Here is a 19,335-nt window from a genome sequence, read left to right on the forward strand (position 1 = left end):
ATCATACTGATTTAGAGATAAGCTAAAAATATATATGGAAGATTAGAAAACAACATGCTGCATGATAAGGATGAAACATATACTGTAGAAGTTTCAATATGACAGTGCTGGGTGGCTTCTGATATTCAGGGATGGATCACCTCATTAATGAGTCATTTTTTATCAAATCACAAAATTAAATATTAAAACATGTCAGAATGAACTGGTCTGAGTGTCAGAAGCCAAGACAGATAAGACACCCGGGTACTTTGGTCCCCACAAGGAAGACCAAGCCCCCACAGTGTGTGTGTGTTAACAGGTCCTGAGTCCCCACAATGTAAATAATACCAAGGACACACACACACACATGCAGTACGTATACTGACACTCACAGAGTGAAAATTGGGATAATGACAGTCATCTAGCTGTGAAAATAAGGGCTGGATGTATCCATACTGGAATCAGGCTGAGAGAGCGTGGGTTCATCACAGAGAGAAAAGAGTGAGATGTCCACTGTCAGCACTGATGAAAGTCACTGGGACTTGGCAGGGGCTGGTCATAGAGGTGCTCCATGATGCATAGGGGGCAGGGTCACCTTTTAAATTAGCTAATAGTGTGTGTGTGTGTGTGTGTTTGAATATGTGCACTGTATCCTGTGTGCGAGATCCAATTTTAACTCACAACGCAGTGAGAATGTACTGTAGCATGTTGCAACAATTCCTTTTGTAGCAGTTAAAAGGAACACCGTAGTCTCAGCAAATTACACACAAGAAATATTAAATCAGTGCACATAACTACACTGATTATATAGCATTGTTTATCATTCCACATAAAAAGGTTTAGTGAAGCTTCATTTTTATTCTTTTCACACTTTAACCTTGTTTCTTTTGAACAGCTAATCAGGCTAATGACAGATAACCTTAATTAAACTGTCTAACCACTTTCAGCGAGAGTCCCCATCACTAGGGATGCCTCAACACTTTTTAAGGCCAAAGCAATCAACAGTATAATGTCATTAGAATTGGCCAATTTGATAAGGAGCACTGATTGGTTCTGCTCTTAAAGATCAGGAAAGCTCCCAAGGAACACTTAAGTACTTAGGTTATGTCTTTGCCTTAGTTGTGTTTTAAAAGTGTTGATGAGCACATATTTGATCTGATGGTTCAACAAAGCTTTGACATGGAAGACTGTTCACTCTCAATTTTCAGTCAACATTGGTGTCTTTTAACCATGACAACGATTGTTTCCTAACCTTAATACGGTAGTTTATTTAACCCAGCAACTACCACGTCATTTGTTTTGCCTAAACTTTACCAAACCTGACCAGAAAACAGTTTTATTTTTACAGTGAAAGACAAATAATACTGTCACAGACACACTGGATCAGCAAACTGTGTAATTCTGAAAGGCAATTACAGAAAACACATTTTGTTGCATAATTTGGAGGACCTGCTTCCAGTTGTGGATCAACCATAAAATGTCATACTTTTTATTTTTGCAACTTTGAAATTTCAAATACAATATGACCATAACTTCTCACAAAACACACACACACACACACACACACACACAGTGTTGCAAAAATCACATAACACTCCAAGAGTACAAGCTGCAGAGTGTTTTCTCTTAGAAATGGGGTTGGGTTCTGTCTGAAATGAGATATAGCATCAACCATCTGAAAGAAAGAAACCTAACATTGGCTCTAAAACTAAGATTGATAGAAATCTTTGAGAGCATGAGGTGGTAATATTATTCTTCAATATCTAGTTCAAAATGAGCATATAAGTTGATACCACACCATCCAAAATGGCATTAAAATCTGTATGTTGTATGTTTACACTGGCTTACACAGTGAGTTAAACAGTCGGTGAATGAGTGAGTAAGTGATCCTGCCTCTGTGTGTGTATGTGCATGTATATCTGTGTCACATGTCAGGGCTTTTGCTTTGCATGGCATTGATCCTTCCTCTCCTTTGTCTCGACTATGCACTCTTATTGTCAGAATGCTGCTGCAGATCACTTCATATCATTAATCAATTATTCACCAGTAGCCTGTTAATGTTTAATGAGTGAGGCTGCTGTGGTCAATTACTAATGAATATCGTGGTGGTGGTGAGAAATCTCAGAGGGGAGGTCAAATCAGATACTGTACACAGTCTGTTTGTGCACATGTGTATATGTAGTACAAGCAAACACACCTGGAAGCTTTCTGCATTTGTATGTGTTATGTAAATTTTGATATAAAGAGAATACTCTTCAGTTAAGGTTCATTGTTTCCTTTTTCTGTTGCAGATTTTCACAAAAATATTTCCCGGATTTATTTAAAAAATGTATTGCCTTTCAATAATTTACAGCCACATTTTGTTTGTCTCCATTCACCCGAAGGATGTTATGTTTGCTGTCACGAGTAATCACTGTTCTCTGCAGTTTACTATAAATGAGACTTGTGCAAGCAAATCTCAGAAATCACTTCTCATAAGGGAAGATAAAATCCATGTAAGCATCTGATTTTGTACAAATTCTTCAGGTAAAATGTGTTAATCTGTACATTTATACTTAAACTTCTTTATTTTGCAGAAGTGTAGCTTTGTTTTGATCAATTTTATTGTTTTAAATTCATTCCACTTTTTAAAAATCTTTGTGCTGCTTTTAAAATAAACTGATACATTTACAGAAATAAACAAAAATAATGAGCTCTAAAATGTGTTACAAAAAATGTCAACTCTTACGTAGTTGCATCAGAAGCAACAAGTGGTCCATCTGATCTTAAAGGTTGAGAGTAAAAGTCGCGGCACAAGTTGTGTGAGGCGAGTCACTGCAAAGGATCAAAGTATTCTTTTTTTCTTGTTCGTGTTTTTGTGTGCGTGTTTGACTGGCAAGCAGATGAACTTGAGACAGGTCAGTGCATGTCCTGTGAGGTGTGTGGCCTGCAGTCTGTTGGCCATGCCTCTGTAACCAAGATAATTAGAGACCAACCTCCTGTTCAAAGCCATAAACTGCCCAAAACAACATTACCAACCATATGATAGTCATACACACACACTCTTGTTTTTTACCTAGACAGTGAAAAGATTTCTAGATATAGGCACTGTTTTCAACTGCCAACTATACACTGGCAGAATTTTGCAGAGTGTCAAACTATGATGAAGTCTCTGCTATTTTTATAAACAGTACAGTCTATAGCTATTCTGAAGAAACTATTCAGAAAGGTCCATCTGACCTTATAAAAGATTATGCAGGGAAAATGTGCCTCATGGTTTCTATTTGACTAATCTAGACACTTTATTTGTGTTGGAATTTTAGGAGCTTTATTTTAATGCTATATATTTTTTGATTTGATCTGATTTACAGATACTTCTCTGCACAGTTCCTAAAACGGGCATTCAGTACTGTATATAATGCTTTTAAAATGTATTTAAATCTACACCAATCAACCATAACACTATGAAAATAAAAAATACTATATATTGGTCTCTATGAAGTGACTATAGTGGTGATATCACACTTAGAGTCGGGAGGCTGTTGAATTTGTTTAAAAAGTTCTCTCTAACTTATCCTCATAACCACAGCTTTCACTCCTTTAACATACATTTTCACTGAATAGTAGACAGGTTTGTGCTCTTCCTGACAGTAGAACTAAATAGATTCACAGAAGATGCACAGTGAGCTGCAGAGTGACACATTGATTCCTATGTACATACTGTAGTATTAGGCAGGTGGTCTTAACGCTATGGTTGACTGGTGTATGCGTTTTCATGGTGAAGTTATTTAGGTTTAGACAAACTGCACCAAGGCAGTTCTGTCTCCTATTACAAAAGCCATACTGTGTCAAATATGTTGTTTTATGTGGCCTCAGATCAGGACTAGGACACAGACATGCATGCATTCCTCTGACATTAACTATATTATTCACCTATTGAAGTTGGCATAAAACAAATGCAAGAATATAACTTAGTTACTGACTGAAGCTAACCTGTAATCTACTATAACAAACAGATAGATGTTACTGTTAGGCTACCTCTAGTAACTGTAATAATTATGACACAAGCATCTGACGCCAAACTTCTGGGGACGACAATGTGCTCTGCTGTTTACATTGGAAGACTTGCTGAATTCATCGTATGTCAAATAGGAATTGCTTAAAACGGAATTCCTGTCATAATGAGCCAAGCCCAATATCAATATTTTTTTTCAAAGCTCCATATTATTAGAAGTTCTGTTGGCCACTTGGCCACAATATTAGTGATCACACTGACCAAAGCAAATGAAAGCTTGTGGTTGCAACCAGCCCTGTTGTCTGACCAACACTGGGCACACTTCGAAGCACACTGACTCCTCAGTGTGAAGCTCCATCCATCACAAGGCCAAGACAGGACAAAAGACCATGAGAAATGAAGCATAGCTAATTCTATTAGCCCTGGGACACAAACAATCTGTGGGGAATCAAAGAAGATGGAAACATAATCCCAGCAGACCCATTTTCTGCTACATGGGCTGGAATAGTTCACAATGATAAGGCACAATGTTAAATTCCTGCACTTGACAAACACACTCAGGGGTTAATGCATGTAAATAATTTTATACACAGTCATTCAACTGGCTCATATTTACCATCTCTCACATTGGTATCTATTTCTCACTCTCAATCATTTTTACTTCTCTTTCTTTCTTCTTTAAGCTTTTTGAATGTGTTGCTCCTCCGTCTATGGGGAAAGGCTGAGCACAAAGCTCTCTCACTGAAGGACCCTTATGGGCCAAAGCTGGCTTTCTGCATATATGCATGCCATGCACACAATGAGGCCTTTATTAGAACATCTAGCATCTCTGAGCCAGAGTGGCAGGGATAAGGGATGAAGTCAGGGAAAGCTGTGACTGACACCGAGTGCGTAGAGTGTGTGTTCACTTCCCACCTCACGTCCATGCATCCATGTGTGTCACAGAGGTGTGAAATGGTTGCTCTTACACTTACTTCTTCAGGCAACTAATCAGTCTCTAACCATCTGAAGCTGATTGTCAGAGAGTTTTCTTCTGCCATATGCTGTCACACAGTACATACATAAAAAACATATGAACTAGTCAGAAAGTTCAGCCTCCAGTAACATACTTTATACAGTGCATCTGCATATCACACAGGCAAAACACTGTAGTTACAGCCAAAAAAATGGCATAAAGCAAGTTCTCAGACTGTGTACCTCTACACACTTGAATAACTTTACAATACAGAAATCAGGCCTTTAGACTGAGTGCCTCCATGTGTATAGTGTGCGTTTGTGTGTGTGTGTTTATGCTGAGAAGAGAGAGAGGCCGTTCTATAATGCAATCTTGCGTGAAAAGGATTTTCTGTTCAATAGAAGCTGCACTCTTGCATACTTGCATTCTAATGAGTCCATGTGCATAATCATACAAACAAGTGTACATGCACATGCACTTACACAAACGCACACGCGCTACTGAGTGCCACTGTTCTCATGATTGTAAAATGGGGGGAACAGCAAGAGAGAGGCAGATAAATAACTTGAAGAACAGCTTACGTGTAGTTGCCATACATCGTGCATCATTTTAGTGTGATGTATGGCAAAGGCTTTAGTTGTAGATATTTAATCACAACTCTGAAGGTCTTTAGGTCTGAACACAGGGCTGCAGCAAATGCTAGATTTTGAGACCGTTTACAAGGACAGGTAGACGGAGATGAATTGTACGCCATTCCGCACCTCAAACACACATGAAGTATTGATATGGAAGGATCTCTCTCCTCCTGTCTCCCTTCTTTCTCACTTTCTCCCCCTTCACTCTGTAAAGCTGGAGTTGCTCTGAGTGGTAAACATGTGCTAAGGGGGGTGAATGGCCAAGTTTTCTTTTTATCCAATAAAAATGTCTCCTTGCCAGATCGATTGTTGTTGCTAGGAGACTGAAGCATCCTTTGGCAAGGGGCTACAGCTCTCCACGTCTGTTGTTTCCCTCCCCATCTCCATCCCTCCCTCCCTCTCTCTCTCTTTCTCACTCACACACACACACGTGCACGCGCGCGCACGGAGCTGGCGCGCAGAGCAGTGGCGCCCATCCTCTCTCTCAGTGCGACTCCTCCGAGGTGCACGCACGCGCGCACGGAGCTGGCGCGCAGAGCAGTGGCGCCCATCCTCTCTCTCAGTGCGACTCCTCCGAGGGATCAGGAGTAGACTAAATCAAACTTCCAGCAGCAGCTTAAGATTTGTGCGCGACCTTTGAAGGATCCAAGTCGTCAAGGTAGGTCAAACAGAATATATTCCTTATCGGTGGGCAAATGTGTTGCAGCCTTAGATTACGTGTTAGGCGACAGAGTGCAGTGAAAAATTGTCAGTCCAGGACCGTTCGAGCGCGTCAGCCAATCGTGGGAAGCAATTTCCTTTGAACTTTGCGCAGGATTTAAACACCTTGCTGTACTGCATAAACGTGGTTCCTGTGTGTTTATATAAATCAGATGCTCCTACTGATCGCGGGTTGTGATAAAGAGAAATACCCTGTTAGCTCATCTCTGCAGCAGATGCATGATAAAGATACAGGTGAAACAAAGCTATGCTATCTGCAGCTGCGTATTATATCCTACGTTGTGTGGCGAAGTTATTTGGGTTCAGACAGACCGCACCAAGGCAGGTCCCGCGGCTCTAAGCTTCCTGGGGAAAAGACGGGCGGGTTGTGAGGCTCTTGAAACAGTCATACAGGTGGATCTTGCAATGATCCGATCACTGTTTATCAGTGAAATTACTTTCCGTTCGCCTCTTAGCGCACCAGAAGAGCATGGACCTGTACGACAGCAGAACCGAAATGTCTATAGTCACATCAGATGCAACAGACACAGACTTCAGAGAGTCTTGTTAATGCACCTGCAGTTTCACATTTTCACTGACAATAGAACTTGAACTTAGTTAATAGTTGAACATATTTCTGCATATAACCCACATGTAGTTCCTCCTCCAAATGTTATAGCTCAGTTCTGTAAACCATCGAAAAATCAGGCCCATGGGCTGAGTTCCTGCAGAGCAGGTGTGTCTTTATAACACCCAGCAGTGAGCATAGAGCGACCTTTCCCCTTCTCCATAGTGTTCAGTTATAACTTTGGCTTAATTCACGTCGTTTTTTCTTTACATAAACCACAAAGTAAAACTTCACTGAAATAGAAAATATCTGAAATTTTCATCACATCCTCTGAAATCATCATCACAATTGTATGTACAAGATTGTACTAAATCATGGTGCTAATTTCCTGTGTGATGGTTATTCACTATGTCTATAGCTGTTTTGGAACTGGAATATCAGAAGATGGGTTTACTGTAGTAAGAATAATGATAATCTTAAACGAACTCTTATTCTTTATGTGCTCTATTAGAGAGGAGTGAATGAAGCAACATTCAGGCAGAGGAGGGGTGGGCAGTGACTGACTAGATCTCTGAGAAGCTTGGTCCCACATCAAAAGATATTCATTAGAATACATACGGTCATGTGGCTGTAGGGAATGAAAGCATTGGATGAACGCAGAATTTGCAGGATCGATCTTGTCTTTAGGCTCAGGGTTAGTCAACATGTTGTGTGTTTACAATACATGCAAATGTGTGCCTGTAAAATGACAAGCACTTGCTTTTCACATAATAATAACAGATATTTATGTTTATTGTATTTTACAAATTTACAAACTCTTGTTTATTACTATGGGTTGCCTCTGACTTTAAACCATTGTTTATGCAGATTGTATGTATTTGTGCCCAAGTGTGTGTGCATGTTTGTGCAACTTGTATAATTTTATGCATGTTACATTACTCTTAAACATGTTTGTACATCAGTGAGAGTGTGTATGTTTATGTGTGTTGGAAGCTCAAGTATGATGTGGGTGCGCACATGCTTCTCTACATCATGTGTATAAGGAGAATGTGCTTCTACTATATGTGAGAGTTAGGAGACAATTTTCTGTCAGTGAATAGATTTTGCCTTGAGTTTCAGCATTTCTGTGCTGGTAACTGTGCCTACATGAGCTTACATTTGTGTATTCATGTGTGTGTACAAATGGCCTTATACCTTCAGCACAGCACCACTCTCTGGACTGCATGTGGTACAGAACATCATCATTAGCAGCATACTGGCAGAGTGCGTGTGTGTGTGTGTGTGTGTGTGGTGGGGGGGCTGTAAAAGATATGTCCTCTAGATTTATTAGATACTGTATTTGAATTGGCAGAAGAGTTATGTGTGGATATGTTGTGACAAAGATGACAAATACGGGCAATGCTGTGTCAAGTTTCCTGATAGTTTGCTGTAACTGAGTTAGTGATTGATTCTGTTTAGGAAGTGAGTTTGATAAATCAGACAACTTTAACTTGAAAGCTTTGTCTAAATAGAACCTGGTAATCTGCTCAAACACCATTAAGTTCAGTGACATCTTACTGATTTCAGGCAGCCCAAATTTAAATTCTGGGCACAGAGATAAAGCTACAAAAGGAAAAAATCAATTCTGGGGTATTGCCATAAAAAATAAATATCCATGTAAAGGCCAGATGTTTCTGTGCAAGGCACCCCTCCAGATAAAAACCATTAAAGTGTCCAAAACTTACACCTTATAAGCTTGAAAAGCCACTATAAAAGGTTTGCTGTTTTATCATTCATGGAGCACAGTGACTGCTATAGTCAGTTGCTGTTAATTCCAATATGGGAAGTGGAAATCAGTATCAAAATATCCATAGAATTTTCTAATCTTATCATCACCTTCTTTGCTCTCCAGTAAGGTACTCAAATATGTACAAACACACCTGCTCACAAGTTTGACAGGCTTACGCATGACAATGGAGAGTATATGGATAGATGATGGAAAGTGTATTAGGCTGCAAGAGTGGTTTCTGAACTTCACTGGGCACGTTTTCACTATTGGAATTTGTTTTAATCAACATAAATTTCAGCTGACCACAGGTACCATACATGGAGGAGAAAACCACATACCTTTATCAGAAAACTCACACACAGGGTGAATGTTTGATATTTGAAGTGATTTCAGTTGGAGTACTTAATAACATCAAAGTGGTACGAGAAAAATGGTACGACAAAATGTGTTTTGCACATCTCTGATACAGCCGCAGGTGCTTCAGTTTACATGTCTTGATCTGATGAGAGTCCATTCTGGGACGCGCTTTGGCTTTGGTGATGGTATACACAGAGCATAGTGCACATCCTGTAAGATGGTGATGTGGTCGTTCAAGGATCTGCTGAAAAGTACTGTATCACTCAGACTGATTAATGTGATGGAACACTGGGAATTTGTATGGAGAAGTTAATGACACAAAGCTCTTTTCTACTACTGACGACTGAATCATCCATGTACAAATTTTGTATATTTTTCCATATAGAAAGTACATTTTAACATAACAGGTACGTCAGTCTATGTACTACCTTTGTGTCTGAATATGCTGGTGAATACATAAATAATAAAAAGTAGTAAACAATTACACAACATCCCAGCTGATGATCAAAATTAATTAATAATTATTTATTTATTACTGTTACTTAATAATTTATTTGTGAATTAATATATAAAAAAATCTGTTTAGCATCTAAGAACATTTTGTAAATGTTTAGTTAAACATCTGTGTTGATGGAGAAAAGGCAAAAAATTCAAAAGTGCTTACTTAGGACACTGACACCGAATTACCAGTGGTACTTCTGTGCCTTATTTCAGAATAATAATCAATTGTATAGGTGAACAGTGCATTCTAAGAGTGTTTCTAATAATACTTTTGAAGCTCTACAGGGGTTTCCGGGAACAGTGTATTAGAAGTTCTTAATGTTCGTGCCCATGGCGCTGAATTCATTTTAGAAGAACATGACTGACTAAACTATCTGTAAGATGTCTTTTATAATACATACAATGCATACATACCCTAAACACTCAGGTCATGTATGGTACTTAGCGTGGATGCATTATAAAACTGATTGATGACTTTTCCTCTTTCAGTCTATTCTTTCTGTTCTGGTTCCATGTGTTGACCAAAGCTGAAAATAAAAGGATGGAAACACGGGATCTAATGTCAGGAGAGTGAAGAGGAGTCAAGCACACTAATAAAACAGGTAGGTAACCTTTCTTTTTTTGTTTGAAAGACTCCAAATCTCCTGTTAATATTATTGTATAAGCTTTGCTTTTACATGTATGAAAGGGCTCACTTGCCTCAGTAAGATAGTTGCGGCATCATTCTGGTGTTTGTTTTTCAGGTCATCGTCTCCACAGGTTGGCATGTCTAAAAGGTTGTGTTCAAATGTTTCCCAGATATAGTTGCCAGTTATAAAAACCTGGGAAGCGTAGAAGAGTTTAGACAGCAAAGGTACTGTTGCTGTTTTTAACCTGACACGTTTATATAAAAGTATAGTATTTTTTATTATGGGATACAGTTTTATGTTGTTTTTATCTATGGTTATATTTCATTTTTCTACACCTACTGTATGTTTTTGTAATCAGCAACAGGAGTGCTGTAATTTCTGTTTTTATGAATGAATAAGTTGCACCCTTGAGAAAAAAGTGACATAAAATTTTAGCTTTGACTCCCTTGGTGTTCTGTACACACAGAAGAGGACTGAAATAAGAGCTGAGAAACATGATTGTTACCTTCAAGAAACTCAGAGAAACAGGGTTACAGTATTTTTATTAATGTACAAAAAATTCCTATTGTTATGTAGAGCTGGAATTGCTGGTAGGATGTCCACACTTTCAATTAGCAAATGGTATTTGTAGTCTATTGTACAGACACTGATTAAAGTATGATACTACTGCAGGTATTGAAAAATGTCTGAATTATAGGTATTCATAATTATGAAGTATATTGAATATTTTAGAATTTAGTTTCACTGCAAGATTCAAGTTCATACAGTGACATAAGTCTTGAAGACTTTTCTGAAATTTTGTAAAACCACTGTCACTCCTTTACACACATTTCTTACACTTTTATGCTCTTGAAGAAACAGAGAAGTGTTTGAAAATCACTGTTTTTCCCCACAGCTCACCTCTCAACATGCACTGAGCCACACGTATGTTTGTATAGCTTTCTTTGTCAGAGCACTCACTGACATAATGCATTTCCTAGCTCCATACCTTGTCCATAAGAACTAAAAGCCTAACCTCTACCTCTAACCTAAACCTAGTTTTAACTTTAAATAGCGTTTTGAAAGTGTGTCAGAAAGTAAGCACTCCTCAAAATGTTCTCACTCCCAGGGTGTAAAACTCAAACTGGTCCTCACAATGTATAGCCATATAAGTACTCACCCTCGCACACACTGCTTCCCTCCTCATGCTCATCCTTTATTAAAGAGTCTGATCTCTTGCTGAGACATACCATCACAGCTGTACATCCCACACTGCCCTTTCACTGCTTCATCCCTGGAGTGCATGTATTGTGTGTGTGTGTGTGTGCCTTTGTATTACTTACATCATGGGGACCTAACACTATTAGCATTGTGGGAACTCGGCCATCACTGTGAAAATCACTGAATTTTAGGGGGGCAACATGGTTTAAGGTTTGGGTGAGGTTAGGGTTAGGCAAGTAGTGGTTATGGTTAAGGTTAGCATAAGTCTATAGGAAATGAAAGTAAGCCAATGTAAAGTCCCACAAGGAATGAAAACACAGCGTGTGGGGACATGCCAGTTAATAAACATTGTGTGTGATGGTTAAAGGTGGCTTACTGGTCATGCAGTGGCTTTTATCATTAAGTTCCATTTTAAAAGTTACAGGGTGCAGCTAACTCACAAGCAGCACTACGAGAGTCTTTTATTCTCTGTTAAAATACTAAATGATCACTTCATGAATAGGGGATGGATTTGTTTATTTTTATATCACAGCCACTGAAATGGTCCAACACTCAAGGGATTACTTCACAGCCACTTTATTAGGCACACTGTACAACTGTATGCAATTCGATGCAATGTTTCCGCCTTAACATCTGTGTTTATGAAGCTCAAAATGTTTCAGTTATTGGTGAAATTGTCATAAATGTATACATTCAATTATAGGTTTATTATTGAGGTCATAGTTAAAGGTGGTGTTGTACTGGACTACATTATATTCAGAGGTGTTCCTAATTTTCTGACTCTCTTATATATGTAGCTGGGGAGGACAAAAATATAGAGATATAGAAATATAGGTATGTTTCACCAAAAACTGAAACATTTAGAGCTTCATAAAGATGGATGGTAAGGCAAAGGTATTGCACTGAATCGCATACAGTTGTACAGGTGTGCCTAATAAAGTGGCCAGTGAGTGTATATTCAATACAAATAAATCCTTTTAGCTGTTGACACACATTCAAAAGAAAAGAAGAAAAAAGATGCATACCAAATACTCTATGTTCCTGATCAAATGAAAAAAGTAAAACAAATGTTACACATAAATGGAAATGCTATTTTCAACATTGAATTACATGGTTTGCAGCACATTTTAAAGATAATCTGAAAGTGTTTATAAATAATTATCATCATTCACTGGTTATGATTACATTACAGGCACAATAACCTAGTCACTCTTCCTTCACTGCTACATCAGGTAGTATCTACCTTGGATATTCACCCCATGCACAGATCAAACTGTCTCAAACCCAGTGTGCAGCTCTGCCTGTGCAGCATTTTGCAAAAAGTTGAAATAATAGTACTGTTATTAAATGTAAACCTTACTTAGACCATCTTGGGATTAAGCAAGGCAAAAACTTACGTATCAGTCAGTTATCACAAGTACTGAATGCAACTGTCAGTCTTGCTAAGTTCCTGAGTCAGTTATCACAAGTACTGAAAGCAACTGTCAGTCTTGCTAAGTTCCTGAAAGGTTTGGGTTTCTGCAAAACTAAAGCACTGAAATGAATGGAAGAAGTTTGTTAAAAATATGCTTTTGTTAAAGTGTGGTTTTGCCATCAATAAAATCAGTGTTCATATTTTTTTTTCAGTCAACTTTCATAATTTTTCTCAGACAGCCCTGTGGCAATAGCTATTAAAAGAATAGCAATTTCTACTATTATAACATATGAAGTAATAAACATTGAGAAATATGATTTTTTTTAACTACACAAACATGCAACAACAGAATATGACTGGCTTGTTTACTTTGCAACATACTGTACTGCCACAAGTCACACTTACCACATACTGTATATCCTTTTTGAAAATACAAAATAACACTTGTCACAGTGACAAATGAAATACTATGTTTTAAAGTGAGTTGCACTCCAATAATCTGTTGTGCTGCAGTGGCAATAAACAGTCTCCTAATTATGATGATGACACAAATCCAGGGCTAATGCGAGGGAGCAAATGGAAAAGATAAAACACCAGTTAATTCCTGATAATTAGTGAGGAATGGCTGCAGTAATTGGTTTCCACACACGACCACCTAACCTGAAGCGACCAAAACCAACCAACATTATTTCTACCTAAAAGTCTTGTGGCTCTGTCCAATCCAATTATATTTATTCTTCTGAGGTACGCTGTACTCTACCATCACTCTCTACTTATTATTATTGTTATTATTACCTGTCCACATCAGCACTCTGTACGCCTCATGTCTCAACTGCAGTGACGCCACACTGGCAGGGTGTGAACATAAATTAAACAGGATCCAGCTGTACTTGTGCCATGATGAGATTGACTGATGCTTCATGATTCTCGGGGTCATTACATGACAGTTAAGTTGATAGATGCCATCCACAGAGGGGTAATTCTCCTTCTGACAGGGCCGATGCCCTCTACGGTGATAAAATGCAGATCTAATAAATGCTTTTACACCTTTCCCAAACCTGCTTTTAGGCTGCAAAGCCATTATTAATCAAATCATGTCAGATGTCACCAAAACTGAGGAAAAATGCACCGTGAGGACTATGAAGACAGAGATGACTGGCTGAAACCTGGTGGAAATGCATGACAGATACTTCCAGTGTACATTAATGCCTCAATGATTTTTTTAGGTTTTGCTCTGTAAATTACCTAGAAATATCTTTTTAACTGTACTCTGAGCCCAGCTGAGGTCTTTACATTGCTTGCTTTGTTTGAGTAAGCATCCGACACCCAAACAGATTCAATTTACAATTATAAAAAACAGAGAAAAGTGGTAAAACCTCATATTTGAAATGCTAGCACCAGCAGTTGTTTTGCTTTTTTTGTTCACATGACTTAAAGTTTTCAAAACTGAAGTTACTGTAAACCAAAATTCTTTATTGTTGTCAGTTATAGCATTTTCAGAGTTAAATAAACAGTCCTCATGTTCCAAACCATTTTTGGCAGTAAGTGTTCTGTGAAAAACGCTCACAAAGCTGAGCGCTCTCTTCGTAGGCTCTGTGTAGTTTTCAGAGGTTAAAAGCTCTTTTAATGAAGAGTCCCAGTGGAGTACCGGCTACACAAGAGACCACAGTTTGGTCTCCCTGAAATGTGAAACCTTTTAAGGGTTAATTTAGAATTTTCCTTGTAAATGTAATTATTTATCTATTGTTTAACAGCATGTAATGTACATTCTGGAACTGCAGTTTAGTTGTTAAGCAAAGGCTAATGAATGTCCTGTTATTTATTTATTTAATTTATGTATTTATCTTAATTTCAGCTGTGTTTAAGGTCAAGGAAATTCATTTCTTTATTTCTAACATAACCTTTGAGCCTAATGCAGATAATGAAATGGTGTAATTAATCAATATACGAACAGACTACTTTCTAATCGACTCTGTGAATGAATCTCCAGTAGTTTTATCTGATCATTGATTTTGATTGGTAAATGGTGATAAAATTAACTCAAGTTAAGCCCCACACCCTGGAGTAGACATGGAGTGACAGTGAGCTCATGAGAAGCTTTCACAACAGTCGTCAAATTATTTAATTAAATTTAAACCCCATTACATTTTTTTCCCAAATTTTTGTGTTTACACTGAAGGTACATAATCTACGCTTTCTTTATTCTCATTAGTATTATAATACCATGTGCTTTACATATGCTTTAAAAGAGTAAGAGGGATGTGTGTCATCTCTTGCTGTTGTGTTTTGTAATGTTTTTCTGTCCTATTTATGGATCATCAGTCTTTCCTGCCTAAAACACACCCCGTAAATAATTCATGGTCACAGCCCATTGCACCCATTAAACTGTCAGAAGTCTGGGACACCATGTCTAAATACACAAACACAAACATATACACATGCACACATGTTTAATTGTTATGTGAGGGTCAGAATAGGAGGAAATACACTTTTCACACATTTTGACTACACATACTGTATATTGTCTCTTGCTGTTCACATTTGCTCGGCACTAATGAGTCGCACTCTGCTTATTTGGCCTTAATTGTCAAAATAAAGATTGAGACAGAATGGAGAGAGAGATGGAATAACAAAAAACATACAAATCAATTGGATAAATTAGCTGCTAAACATCTAGCAGTATGCAGGTTGAATAGGAGGTCTGTTGTTCTGCAGTAACAAAGCTCCTGATACCCCATTTCCCATACCTCTTTCTCTACAAAATAAAGAGCTCACACACATACAGTATCTGCCCATACTGTGAGACTCACATCAGTGATGCAGCTGTGGTTGTGAGGTGCACAACAGACAGATAAATAGGCACACACACATGAACACACACACACAGAGGAAAGAAAACAGAAAACACATGCAGGGCTGGGTTGCAGGGCTATTGCTCCTCTCAGTGTACTGCGGTCCATCGACCCTGCATGGCTCTCAGCAGGATGCGTGTCATCCACAGCAGCCCTGCCTGTTAGGGGAGAGGGAGAACCATGGAGGGTGTAAGTGAGGTGGAAATAAATGGGGCGAGTGGAGCTCCAGTGAGGAGAAGGTGGAAGAGGGAGATGAGGGGAAGAGGAAATGATGTATAAGGGTGATTCCATGACAGAAACAGAGGATGAGACATGATAAGAAAAAGAGGAGTGTGGGAGTGAGTATGCAGCCTTCTCACTGACTGCAGGGTCAGAGGTGAAATGGGGTTTTCTGTCAGATGTTACTCTGCATCATAGCTCCCAGGGAGAAGGGTCAGTAGTCAGCCTCCTCTTCTAACTGATCTTCTCTCCTTTTTTTGACTGACAGGTAGGTTGTTTTCTGGCTTTGCTCACCTTATATGTGTCTCCTATCACTCTTTAATAGGTGTGTGTGGTGATGTTGCCATGTGCCGGTTGCCATCTGCTCTTATCCTTCTTTATTCAGGTAAGACATTTAATGCCTCTATGATCTACATATGGAATAAATAAATATTCATGTAAATGTTAATCAGTTTTTTTCATTACAAATTAGGCAGACATTTATACGCTTTGTGCCAAGCTTAGCCAACCAGCTACAGGCTGCAGCTTCATATTAAACAGGCTGATTTGAGAGTGGTATTGATCATCTTATCTACAAAAGTTTCAGCAAGAAAGCAACAAATAACAGATAGCTGTTCACCACTATGGCAGAAAATTGTTTGCATGATGAGAAGCTCTGGCTTTTTCAGGTTTAAGAGTTGGCTGGCAAATGGAAATCTTTAAATGCAAGAGGCTATTATGATTTTTCAGTATCTTTTTAAAGTGTCTATGATTGTTTGGGTTTATTTCGTGACTGCACAGATTGTGAATGTGATGCTGTGTACAAGCCAAATCCCAACTCCAACTTCTCCTCTTTTCTAATATTTCTCACCTATTTCATTTCTTCAGATTGAATTTCTCTCTTTGATATAACATGCAAAACTACAAGCAATATGTTCAAGTCAAGCGCACTGTCTTGTACTTTAGCCTCCTTGGCAATATTTTTGGTAATAAAGAAATAAGGGACAAAATATGAAACACTTTCTACTTCACAGTGTGTGCTTTGCTTGCAGAGTTGCTCTTGAGACAGGAAGCTGGGTTTGGGCACTTTCCAAGAAATTATAATGAAGCAAACATTCAATTTCAGTGGACACCATGAGGGCAGTGTAAAATTGCTGAGAGATATTATTTGGCACATTTTTGTTAAAATGACTTCAAGAGTTGCCAGTTACATTAAATCAGCAAAACTGTTGTTAGAGTTTCAGCTCCATAAATATACATTTCTATATTCCACAACACACGCACCCACCATTATGCACTTGTACACAAATACAGACACACAACACGCACACAGCCATGCAATGTTGAACTCAAAACTGAGCTCATTACAAAGTTCTCCTCTGTTTTCAAAGTGGCCTCTAATAATGATGTAGTTTGTTAGACGAGTTTATTTTCTGTGTGTCATCTCTTGCTGTTGTGTTTTGTAATGTTTTTCTGTCCTATTTATGGATCATCAGTCTTTCCTGCCTAAAACACACCCCGTAAATAATTCATGGTCACAGCCCATTGCACCCATTAAACTGTCAGAAGTCTGGGACACCATGTCTAAATACACAAACACAAACATATACACATGCACACATGTTTAATTGTTATGTGAGGGTCAGAATAGGAGGTAATACACTTTTCACACATTTTGACTACACATACTGTATATTGTCTCTTGCTGTTCACATTTGCTCGGCACTAATGAGTCGCACTCTGCTTATTTGGCCTTAATTGTCAAAATAAAGATTGAGACAGAATGGAGAGAGAGATGGAATAACAAAAAACATACAAATCAATTGGATAAATTAGCTGCTAAACATCTAGCAGTATGCAGGTTGAATAGGAGGTCTGTTGTTCTGCAGTAACAAAGCTCCTGATACCCCATTTCCCATACCTCTTTCTCTACAAAATAAAGAGCTCACACACATACAGTATCTGCCCATACTGTGAGACTCACATCAGTGATGCAGCTGTGGTTGTGAGGTGCACAACAGACAGATAAATAGGCACACACACATGAACACACACACACAGAGGAAAGAAAACAGAAAACACATGCAGGGCTGGGTTGCAGGGCTATTGCTCCTCTCAGTGTACTGCGGTCCATCGACCCTGCATGGCTCTCAGCAGGATGCGTGTCATCCACAGCAGCCCTGCCTGTTAGGGGAGAGGGAGAACCATGGAGGGTGTAAGTGAGGTGGAAATAAATGGGGCGAGTGGAGCTCCAGTGAGGAGAAGGTGGAAGAGGGAGATGAGGGGAAGAGGAAATGATGTATAAGGGTGATTCCATGACAGAAACAGAGGATGAGACATGATAAGAAAAAGAGGAGTGTGGGAGTGAGTATGCAGCCTTCTCACTGACTGCAGGGTCAGAGGTGAAATGGGGTTTTCTGTCAGATGTTACTCTGCATCATAGCTCCCAGGGAGAAGGGTCAGTAGTCAGCCTCCTCTTCTAACTGATCTTCTCTCCTTTTTTTGACTGACAGGTAGGTTGTTTTCTGGCTTTGCTCACCTTATATGTGTCTCCTATCACTCTTTAATAGGTGTGTGTGGTGATGTTGCCATGTGCCGGTTGCCATCTGCTCTTATCCTTCTTTATTCAGGTAAGACATTTAATGCCTCTATGATCTACATATGGAATAAATAAATATTCATGTAAATGTTAATCAGTTTTTTTCATTACAAATTAGGCAGACATTTATACGCTTTGTGCCAAGCTTAGCCAACCAGCTACAGGCTGCAGCTTCATATTAAACAGGCTGATTTGAGAGTGGTATTGATCATCTTATCTACAAAAGTTTCAGCAAGAAAGCAACAAATAACAGATAGCTGTTCACCACTATGGCAGAAAATTGTTTGCATGATGAGAAGCTCTGGCTTTTTCAGGTTTAAGAGTTGGCTGGCAAATGGAAATCTTTAAATGCAAGAGGCTATTATGATTTTTCAGTATCTTTTTAAAGTGTCTATGATTGTTTGGGTTTATTTCGTGACTGCACAGATTGTGAATGTGATGCTGTGTACAAGCCAAATCCCAACTCCAACTTCTCCTCTTTTCTAATATTTCTCACCTATTTCATTTCTTCAGATTGAATTTCTCTCTTTGATATAACATGCAAAACTACAAGCAATATGTTCAAGTCAAGCGCACTGTCTTGTACTTTAGCCTCCTTGGCAATATTTTTGGTAATAAAGAAATAAGGGACAAAATATGAAACACTTTCTACTTCACAGTGTGTGCTTTGCTTGCAGAGTTGCTCTTGAGACAGGAAGCTGGGTTTGGGCACTTTCCAAGAAATTATAATGAAGCAAACATTCAATTTCAGTGGACACCATGAGGGCAGTGTAAAATTGCTGAGAGATATTATTTGGCACATTTTTGTTAAAATGACTTCAAGAGTTGCCAGTTACATTAAATCAGCAAAACTGTTGTTAGAGTTTCAGCTCCATAAATATACATTTCTATATTCCACAACACACGCACCCACCATTATGCACTTGTACACAAATACAGACACACAACACGCACACAGCCATGCAATGTTGAACTCAAAACTGAGCT

At 38.7% G+C, this 19,335-nt stretch overlaps 1 protein-coding gene across 5 annotated transcripts in view; it reads left to right on the top strand.

Moving 5' to 3' along the window:
- The first annotated feature begins 6,097 nt into the window (after nt 1-6,097).
- grm3 (glutamate receptor, metabotropic 3) overlaps nt 6,098-19,335 on the top strand; it is a 33,322-nt gene continuing 20,084 nt past the window's right edge. For 2 of the 5 annotated variants that reach the window (XM_020612656.1, XM_020612640.1), the window contains exon 1: nt 17,288-18,379. The gene's annotated coding sequence lies outside the window, so the exon portion shown is untranslated. Of the gene's footprint in view, nt 6,222-9,945; nt 10,059-10,980; nt 11,010-16,095; nt 16,156-17,287; nt 18,380-19,335 lie in introns of those variants that run through there. The other 3 variants (XM_020612632.1, XM_020612623.1, XM_020612649.1) reach the window with 3 other exon arrangements.

This window comes from Monopterus albus, unplaced genomic scaffold (assembly GCF_001952655.1).
Source record: "Monopterus albus unplaced genomic scaffold, M_albus_1.0 scaffold5.1, whole genome shotgun sequence".
In the NCBI taxonomy this organism is placed as follows: Eukaryota; Metazoa; Chordata; class Actinopteri; order Synbranchiformes; family Synbranchidae; genus Monopterus; species Monopterus albus.